The sequence below is a fragment of the Cibotium barometz genome, chromosome 2 (assembly GCF_041138505.1).
Source record: "Cibotium barometz isolate CiBa-2024 chromosome 2, ASM4113850v1, whole genome shotgun sequence".
NCBI classification, from domain to species: domain Eukaryota; kingdom Viridiplantae; phylum Streptophyta; class Polypodiopsida; order Cyatheales; family Cibotiaceae; genus Cibotium; species Cibotium barometz.
Window position 1 is genome coordinate 69,780,797 of NC_141047.1, and position 11,201 is coordinate 69,791,997.

The following is an 11,201-nucleotide window of genomic DNA, read 5'->3' on the forward strand; positions in this document are numbered from 1 at the left end:
CCGATCCAGAAGTTCATCAATCCTAGGGATAGGATACTTATTTTTTATTGTTAATTGATTCAATCCTCTATAGTCAATACAGAGTCTTAATGTTCCATCTTTCTTCTTCTAAAAGAGAACGGGTGCACCCCAAGGTGAGACACTAGGTCTGACGAATCCTTGCTCTAACACTTGTCTTAACTGCTCCTTAAGTTCTATGTCTTCAGGGATTGGCATTTTGTATACACGCTAGGCTACTGGGCTGAGCTCGGGGGGTTAACTCGATCTCATGATCTACTTCGCGAGTTGGAGGCATCTCAGTCAGCTCTTCAGGAAACAAATCTGCATACTTACCAGGGTCACAATCCAAGATGGATCCAAAGAAGATACGATCGACACTGGATCCACCCAATCAAGAGAAGAAGGGTTTAAGTAGTCAGACAAAAAGAGTTTGACCTAAAGATGCAAGGGGAAAGACCATCAACCCCTAAAGGAGTCGGTGAATACCCAAATGCCAAAGAGGAGATAAGGAAGCTCGAAGAATCCAGGGCCCTAGTAGAAGAGTGTCAATGACTTCACGAAGCCAACTTAAGGGCTAACCGGGTTAGGGATATAATTTATCCAAGAAACGAACCAACAAGGGAAAGGGAATTGGGCGTACCTACTCCAATTCCAGAAGAGACGAAAGAGGGATCTCAAGGAAACACGATGTCAAGAATGTTTGAGAAAGATGCACAGGATGAGTCCATCCATTCAATCCCTATGGATGGATATGAGACACACACATGGAAGGAACTCTCAATTGCCAGAGAACCCAGAGACATAGGCAGCCTCGTGGCCATACTGTCCACTTCTATGCAAATGCCATTGGGACAACTGCTACGCAGTTCACCAACATTATGGGCAGACATAAAGGAATGGGTAGAAGGCAGACTAAGGCCAGTTGACACTACAAAGGATGTTCTATCACCTCTGGTGGTAGAAAGAACCTTAAAACACACAAAGAAAAGAATAACCAGAGTTGTCAAGATACCGGTTAATCAATTGGGGTGATATTAACGAAAGTGACGACACTAATGCTACAATCCCAATTCATCATAATGGGTACCAGGCACTGGCTATCCTAGATGGTGGGGTGAGGGTTAGCATCATCACCAAACAATGTTGGGAAAATTGGGAAAAACCCAATCTAAAAAGAGCAGATCTTATCGTTGAAATGGTAGATAGAACATCTTCAAGGCCCATTGGGCTTTTAGAGAATGTGAGACTCAAACTCTACATTTTGCTACCATCATACATTTGTAGTAATGGACTTTCTGTGCTAACCAGACTCATATGACATAATATTGGGGAGACCCCAAAGACCCTTCATGAGGGTATCCAAATTGGTGCCCAATTGGGCATTAGATCATGTGTGTGTGCATAGGGATTCGCAAATTCTAAAGATAGATGTGAGAATGTGGAGAGCACACCCCATGGAAGGGCAACTGTTTGATAATGATTTGGTCACAAAAACTGAGCGGACCACATCCATACAAATATGCCAGCCCACTGTCAAAAATTGGAAAGAGGAAGAAGAAATGGAAATGTATGCATCACTTCCTCCTCCAGATTTCAATGAAAACTGGATTCATGTGCTAACTACCATAGATGTGATGCAACCCCCCCGATGAACCCAATATGTGGAATTTGGAACTGTTCCCAACTACCTCTCTCTGTATGGTCAATTGAAAAACCATTGATGAGGAATCAAAAGAGGAGGTCTCTAGTATAGAAGGGACTGGATCATTGGGCCATTACCAGTGCCCAATGCCTTAGAAGATCGCGAAAGTAGAAACAATATATTGCTCAACGAAATGCCCTACTACAAAGAAAACCCACGGATGCCCAGTGGGGTTGAGATACCTCGAAGCCACTAAGGTACACGATGAGTTTTCTAAGGATTGGGGTGAGGAATTGAGTAAGATATCACTTGAAGGGAAACATAAGGGGAGGAATTCATTCTTTAAGAACCAGAAACGCCTAAGCTTACAAAAGTTGGGCGCTAAAAACAAAACAAAGCTTTGGCAGAAGCTGAAGTGAGAGGCCAGGAAAGTTATGGCTAAAACAAAAAGTGAGAATGAGGATAAACCAGCCTTGCTTTCAATACTGAAACATTTCAAAACCTATATAGTTGATGAATGAAAGATGGTCCAACTGACGGCAGCAAAAAGATTTTGGGAAGATGGGTTATCCACATCATACGATGGCCCAGCTGAAGTCAAGGAAGTCAATATTATGGGACCAGGGGAGGAAGCCAAACTTGTTCATATCGCTAAGGACTTGACTTCGGTTGAAGAAAATGAGCTTGTTACTCTCCTTAAGGAGTTTAAGGATTGTTTCACTTGGAACTATAAAGAGATGAAGGGTGTACCACCTCAGGTGGTGCAACATACGATCCCAATCATGGAAAGATCAAGACCAACCAGGAAAAAACCATACTAGATGAGTTCTAAATATGTAGCAATTGTAAAGGAGGAAATTGATAAACTCATTTGCTCTGCAGATTTCATCTAGAGATAGAACATACGAATTGGTTGTCACCAATCGTAATAGTGCCAAGGAAGAATGGGAAACTTAGGGTATGTGTTGATCTTAAAAAGGTCAATACAACTACTAGGAAGGACCATTATCCATTGCCCTACACGGAACACATTTTGGAGAGAGTAGCTAGTGAAGAAGCTTACAGCTTCTTGGACGGATTTTCAGGCTTCAATCAGGTGTCCATAGCACTAGAAGACTAGCATAAGATAGCCTTCAATACAATGTGGGGGACGTTTGCTTACAAAGTCATGCCTTTTGGTCTCACCAACCACTGCCTCAGTAACATTCCAACAATTAATGTGCACAGTCTTCAAAGACTACTTGCAAAAGTGGTTAGAGGTATTCATTGATGATCTGTGTGCACACCCTCGATGGACACACCATCTGGCTTGCTTAAGGAAGGTGTTTAAGTGATGTCGATGGTATCGTATATCCCTAAACCCTTTAAAGTGTCAATTTTGGGTCAAACATAGTGTGATATTGGGACACATTGTCTCTAAGAACGGTATATCCACATATGACAGCAAGGTTAAGGTGATCGTGGAACTACCACCACCCACTAATTACAAAGGTGAGCAAAGATTTATCGGCCACGTTGGGTATTACCGCTGCTTCATAATCTTCTATGCTGAAATTGTCGGGCCATTATATAAGCTACTCATTATCTTTGAATGGATTGAGGAATGCCAAGAAGCATATGATAGATTCAGGTATTGGCTAGCACACCAATTCTAAGACTACCTAATTGGGACCTTGTATTTTATGTGCATATCGATGCATCAAACTTTGCTATTGGATGCGTATTGGCATAGCCTGGTGAGTTCAAATTAGACTACGCAGTCTGCTTCACTAGTTGCCAATTGAATGATGTTGTAGAGGTGAATTACACTACTACAGAGCAAGAAGAGTTGGCCATGGTTTATGTAATCAAGAAGTATCAACATTATCTATTGGCCCCAACAAATTTGTGTTCTTCGTGGACCATCATGCCTTATTATATTTGGTGAGCAAGCCTTGCACCACAGGAAGAATCACACGCTGGTTGCTATTACTATTGGGATTTGACTTCATAGTTTACGGTGAGAAAGGGGATAGAGCATGTGTTGGCCGATCATATGTCGAGGATTCTAAATGGGGAATCGACAACTAGTGTTAATGATGACCTCCCTGATGCTTGTTTGTTCAAACTGGACATGGTGCCTGAATGGAGTGAGGAAATATCTGATTATCTAGCTTATGGTTTTCCGCAACAAGAATGACCCTTGAACAAAGATAAAATGTAGCAGCTTATTAAACTTGCTGCATCTTATGAGTTAACTGCTGCTATGGGAGAACTACATAAGCTAGGTAAGGACATTGTGCTAAGAAGATACGTGAGAGAAGATGAGTTCATCTCATGATATTGGATGAAGCACATGCAGGGATAGCCAGAGGACATTTTGCTGGAGAGATTATGGCTTGCAAGGTGCTTCAAGCATGACTATGATCACCTACGTTGTTTGGGGATGCCATAGAGTTTGTCCAAAAGGTGCAAAGAATGTTAGCGATTTGCTATCCCGCAACAAAGGTACATGATGCCACTCACCCCTATATTTGTATGATAACCTTTTGAGAAATGGGGGATTGATTTTGTTGGACCTATTAGTCTAGCGGCACATTCATCTCACAAGCCCGACATGTAATCGTGGCCACATACTATTTCACAAAATGAGCAGAAGCCATAGCCTCTAAGCAAGATGATGCACAAATAATATCAAAGTTCTTATATGAGCAAATTATCTCAAGATTCGGCTGCCCATTAGAGTTAGTCAGTGATTGTGGTTCAATTTCATTAAATGAGATGATTGACCACTTACCTGCTAGATTCCTAGTAGTCCACAAGAAGTTATCACCTTATTATCCATAGGCTAATGTTCAAGTAGAGAGTACAAACAAGCTTTGTGTACTATCTTGACAAAAACATTGGGGAAGCAAGTCAAAGGGATTGGGAGCATAAGCTAACACTAGCCTTATGGGCATACCAAACATCATATAAGGTAGCGAGATGGGATATACTCCCTTCCATCTAGCTTATGGTGTTGAGGCAGTAATGCCAATGGAATACTTAGTTTCAAGTTTTAGAATTACAGTGCAAGAACGTTTGACGAAAAATGTATTAGCTGAAAAAAGGATAATCAATTTAGAGAAGCTTGATGAAACCAGACTAATTGCATCGCATGGACTTATGGTCAAAAAACCACAAAGAAAACATTGGTTCGACAATAATTTAAAACAAAAAGAATTGGAAACGGGGGACCTTGTCCTCATGTATGGTGTAGGGAGCACCCGAAAAAAGAAACTTAAGTACAGAGGTCTAGGTTCCGAGTGTCCAAGATTACACCTCATGGTCGATTAGAATTGAGACAATTGAGGGCATACAAATGGAGGGTTACGTCAATGGGAACAAACTTAACAAAATATTTTAGACCACTGACCCAAGAGATGCTCTTGCAAGAACATCTTTTAAACCAACGGAAGGAGCTCACAAAAAAAAAATCCAGCAAGCTCAAGAAGAGGCTAAGGCAAGGGAGGCCAAAGCCAAACACATACTCCAGAAGAGAATGTTGCACGTGAATATGGCTTCACTAATTCTCCTAGACGAAGATGAACTAAACATTGAGCCAACGCAACTCAGGGTGCATTACATTGATAGATACGGGATTGTCATAAACTGATCTCATATGAGACGTGGGTAGCCTTAGATAAACTGCACCTCAAGACCACAATGCACAAGTACACAGTGTGCACTTGACAACTACGAAAGCTGAGGGATTTTTAAGTGTTAATTTTTCCATCAAAAATAATTCCTTGGTTGGAAAGGTGTTTGTCATGCCTACAGATTTGATGGAGGAGGAAATGATCCTAGGACGATCCTAGATTTGCGCCAACAACTGTAATATCCAATGGGAGAAGAGGACATCACTCTTGAATGAGGGCAACAATGTCATTTCCATACCACCCTTATGGAGCTCGATAAACAGCTTTTCATGGTATCAAAGCCTGGTTCATGCTAAGGGCTAAGCTGCAAGCAAGAGAAGCACAGGAAGCGGTACGAGGGTAAGAGCTTCAACTACTCTTCCCTATTTCTCTGATTGAGGAGCTTTCTTTGTGGGAGTAAAGCTATAGGGCAACTATTCTGTCCTATCGGACTAAGATTTTTGGGCCGAAAACGTGTTTCGGGCGTGTGTAGGACCTCTGTTTTTCAGACACAGGTGATTTCGAGCACTGCGACGACGGGTAAGTCATCATTTCTATGTAGAACTCTGTTTCAAGAACTGTAGGAAGACAGATTGGTTGTGCAGACATTGTGTGTGCTGCAAGGAGTTCAACAGTTGCCATTGGGTGTATTTATGCACATTGAGGTCAGTGGTTGTGACATTTGAGTGTAGTACAGTACCGCTGCAAAAAATAATACAGTTTGTGTAGGACAAACCAGAGTGTTGTTTCTGGTAAATTTGTGTGTTTGGCAAGATGTCAAATGATGGCATAAACCAGATTGTTGCTGAGAAGCTTGATTAGAACAACTTCCATGCTTGGAGGTTCAGGTTGACAAATTTCTTGATGGGAAAGGGTTACTTCTGGGACTACATAGAAGGTGAGCATGAAGAGGCACCGGAGATACCGGAGATCAATCCGACTGCTACAGATGTGAAAGACTTCAAGGATTGGAACCAAGGAGCCAGAAAAGTTATGTATTGGCACCATGATTGGGCACATACAGGATGCCAAGTCCCCCAAAGAGACGTGGGGCACCTTGGTAAAACTCTATGAAACGAATACCAAGGCACGAAAGATACAATTGAAGAATGAACTTCATACTGAGTATGTCTGTGAATGACTATGCATTCAAGATCAAGGGTATTGTGGAATCCCTTGCATCTATTGGCATTTCAGTAGATGATGATGATAAGGTGGAAGTCTGTCTACGTGGTCTCGGGCCACAATATAAGGCGTTCAAGACGTCTATTCAGACTCGAGAAAACATTTTCAATTTCACAGATTTTGTGTCTGTTGATTATAGAAGAGAAGAGCTTGGGTGAAGATCAACAGTCTTCACAAAACAAAAACAGCTCAGAGCAACAGGCCTTCTACACAAGTTCAGGAAGAGGACGAGGTAGAGGAGGCCGTGGACGCAGCCAAGGAGGTGGCCGAACAGGTAATCAGAATTATGGCCAGTAGCAACAACAACAACAGTCCCAGAAATCACAACAACAACAACACGCAGGTGGAAGAGGCCAATTCAGAGTCAAAGAGGTCGTGGAAATTGGCAAAGGTAGTATAATGATACACGTGGATGCTTTTACTGTGGTAAGCTTGGACATGTGCAGGCAGATTGTTATAAGAAGCAGGCTAACATGCAAAATGAAAAATTGCAGCAAAACAACTATGCATCCTCGAGCAAAAACAATAAGGATAATGAAAGATTGTTTGTTATGCAGCATGTCGTTAATGCCATGTCTGAAAATGTTGAAGCAGCACATAAATATGATATATGGTACGTTGATTCAGGTGCTTCGAACCATATGACAAGTCATGGGGAGTGGTTCTAGGAGATGAAAAACCTTGAAAGACCAGGTTTTGTGAAAACAAGGGATGACACTGCTCATCCAATTGCCCATGTTGGAGATGTTCCATTGTCTATGCAGGATGGCAAAGTGAAGTACCTTGCATATGTACTTCATGTTCCGAACATAACAAAGAATCTGGTTTCAGTTGGCCAGATGATTAAGCAGGGTTTGGAGATTCGGTTTAATCTTGATGGTGGTTGTTATGTTGAAGACTTTAAAGACAAGTGTAGGTTGGTTGCAAAAGACAACAGTATGGGTAGAATGTTTACATTGAATGTAAACATGCCTGAAGTGAGTGTTGTGATGTTTGCAAATGGTTCAGGAATTGTTGCAGACACAGACATTTGGCATAAAAGAATTGGACATGTGAATGTGCAGAGAATGAAGTTTATGAGACTAAAGGAATTGTGACAGGGTTGCCAAAGTTTAAAGTTGAAGGTATGCAGAAAATATGTGAAGCATGCCAATTTGGAAAGCAAACAAAGCATGTATTTCCACGTGACAGAAATGTGAGCAGAAATGCACTAGATGTCAATGTGCATTCAGATGTATGGGGTCCTGCAAAGACCATGTCTATGGGAGGCTGCAGGTATTATGTGACATTTATTGATGACCACACAAGGAAAGTGTGGGTATACTTCATGAAGGAGAAGGGTGAGGTGTTCACTCATTTTCAGAATTTCAGAGTTATGGTTGAAAAGCAAACAGGGAAATATGTAACGTGCCTAAGGTCAAATGGAGGGGGAGAGTACTTCTCCAATGAATTCTCTGAATTTTTGAAGAAGAATGGTATTCAGAGACAGTTTACATGTAGATACACTCCGCAGCAAAATGGAGTTGCTGAGAGCGGAAAAACAGGCACATTGCTGAGATTGCACGAGCATTGATGGGAGAGAAGAATATGCCGCATAGCTATTGGGCTTAGGTTGTTTCTACAACAGTTTACATCATGAACATGACTCCAACTGTAGCCATACATGATGTAACTCCAGAGGAGAGGTTTACTGGCAAAAAACCTGATTTGTCTCATCTGAAAGTCTTTGGATGAATTGCATATGTGCATGTGCCAGATGAGCTTAGAACTAAGCTGGATCCAAAAGCTGAAAAATGTGTGTTTATTGGGTATTTCCTTGAGCAAAAGGGATACAGGTGTTATAACCCTACTACACAAGTGAGTTGAGGGTAAGTAGGGATGTTGTTTTTGATGAGATGATCAATTGGTATGCTGCTGAAAAAGAAGTTGTTGGGGCTGATGTGAGTGGAAATGTGGTTGCACAGAATGCAAGTCAGCAATCACAGTATTTGAGTGGATTAGGAGAGTCCTCATCTAGTGGTTCAGTTGATAGACCATGGAGTGGCAGGCTGCATCATAATACCAGTCCTGCAAATGTGATTAGTACATCACATAATAAAGGCAAAGAGAAAGTGGTTGAGCCCCTTAGTATGCTTGACATTTCTGCAGGGCATTCTCATGTTGATGGAGAGTCTAGTGGCTTATAGATGAGCCTTGACGAGGATCTTGGGATACCAGCTATGAGAACACCTGGTGTAAAGAAGGCTATGGAAGCCATGAATGCAAAGCTGCAAAGATCTGGGAGAGTGAAGAATCCTGTGCAGAGGTTTACCTATGATGTTATGTGGCACATCACTATGCATACATGGCAAAAGTTGTGCAGGTTGTAGAGTCCACATGCATTGATGAGGCTATTGGAAATGTGTGTTGGGAGAAAGCTATGGATGAGGAGATGGATGCACTATATGGAAATGAGACTTGGGATTTAGTGCAATTGCCCCTGAAGGCAAGAAAGCCATTAGTATCCAGTACACAGAGGCCGAGTACAGAGGTGCTGCTATGGCAGCATGTGAGGTAGCTTGGTTGAGAAAGCTACTTGCAGATGTAACATACCCATCTTCACTAATAAAGAAATGTCCATGTATTAGAGTTTTTATGGTATAAAAATCAATGATTTTATTAAATGAGTCATTTCTACTTAGAATCTTCAAATTCTAAGCCCAAATTTGGAATTTACGTGCGATTTTACCCTAATATAGGATTTTACAGCATCCAAAACGGACACCGAATCAAGCTTATACGTAAATTTCAGTCATTTTTAGTTAAAAAGCGACGACCTTTAAACCTTAATAAATGCACGACCGGGCGTCCGATTGACGAACGGTCTGAACCACCAGGAGGACCTCCCGGACAAAATTGTTTTTTGCCCCCGGGGTGGTCTAACACGCAAATCGAGGTCGATGTCCCAAATTGGGGACCTCGCTCCAAAATTTAGACCGCACACACTTACCAGGGTGCTCGTACGATGGCCGCACAAGAACCAAAGGACGACCGCCCACCATTGCGTGGTCCACACGTACCGCTACGTGGACACCCATGCTGCCCCTTACCAGATAAGGTACATGCGTACCACTCCTTTCCCTGTTAACCGATACTGTACCTTTCCCCTAGACCCATGCAGGGCTACTGATCTACAGCCTTTGCTGGTACACCGTCCTTTCGTCCTTGCTTTGCGTAGCGCCCGTACCCCACAATTACATAAACCCCCGAGGTTCTCCATGGACAACAGGCATTTCTGCGTAGCCTATGCTCTGCTATGCCGCCGTCCGTACCGCCATCCGTCCCTGTGCAGTGTACTTGCTGTAGTACCGCCGCCCCTTGCAGCCACCCCTCTCACACCCCCTCATTTGCCACTTTTCAGATAGGGCAATTTTCCTCTGTCCCCCTCTTGCTAGGAGGCAGTGTCCTTAACTCTTCTCCCCCCCCCTCCCCCCCCTCCTCCCCGCCCGTGTGAAGAGACTTACAGCACCCCTCAACCCTTCTCCCATTTAGCAAAACGTTTTTGTGTTAAGGACATCTCACAATTCCCCCCCCCCCATTTGCATGGACTTTAGTAAGAGGTTTTAGCCTTAAGAGATGGTTCATGCGCTGTGGTCTTTTGCTCATACGGTGAGCAAACGATCTCAGAATTGAGATCTTATTGAAGTGTTTTGACCGCGTCAGCAGCGAGCCCTACAAGATAACATCCAAGATGGCCACTTCCCGGAAACGTTAGAATATTGTCTCGAGAGGAGCACGCAACGAGATTAGAGAAGATGCTCCCGAAGAGGCTAGAAGGCCGAATTCTAGATCATCGGCAGTATAAAGGAAAAGAATAAGAGAGCCGGTTTGGCTTGTATGAAAGTGATTCATGTATAAACTTTTTTATAAACCTTATCTTTGGCATTATTGTATTGTGGAAAAAGGCTGTTTTAACAAACCTTGTGAAAAGGGCCTTAATTAAGGAACATGTTTATTTATGTCAAACAGTGTGGTAGGATTAATTAGAAAACAAATTGACGTGTGAGTAGGGTGGAAACTGGGAGGATGGAATGCCCCGATGGCACCATCCTACGAACGGGTGGACCCAATTAGTCGGGTAGCTTTCCAACAGATTAAGTGAAAGCCCTACGTTAGATAAATAGGTTCTTGGGCAACTCTATTCTAGAAGACTAGGCCAGCGGCTATGCCTTGCATGGATGAGGAAAAAAGCATTGCCTCTAGAAATCAAGTCTAGTAGTTGCCCAATTTATGATCAATTACCCTATGGGTGATTTGATTTTTAGAAGATCACGCTCCCTTGCGGGATAGGACTAGGTCTTATCTATGAATCGTATCCTTGAATCTTTACATGGTCAAGGTGTCAATAAATAGGAAATTTTCTCCAAGTTAAGACTTACTGGACTATCTTAAGTGTTTCCCCTATTTTAGAAGGGGGGAACCTTACAATTGGTATCAGAGCCAATCTTAGCTCCAAGTTAAGACTTATTGGACTATCTTAAGTGTTTCCCCTATTTTAGAAGGGGCGAACCTTACAATTGGTATCAGAGCCAATCTTAGCTCCTAGGAATTGCCATTTAAGGACAATTTTGCAATTAATGTTTTACCTAACATAATGCTAATTAATAAAAACATCCTACTAAAGCAAACAAGTTGAATTGATGTTTGAATGATTGTAGGAAGAGGAAGATGCCTACTCG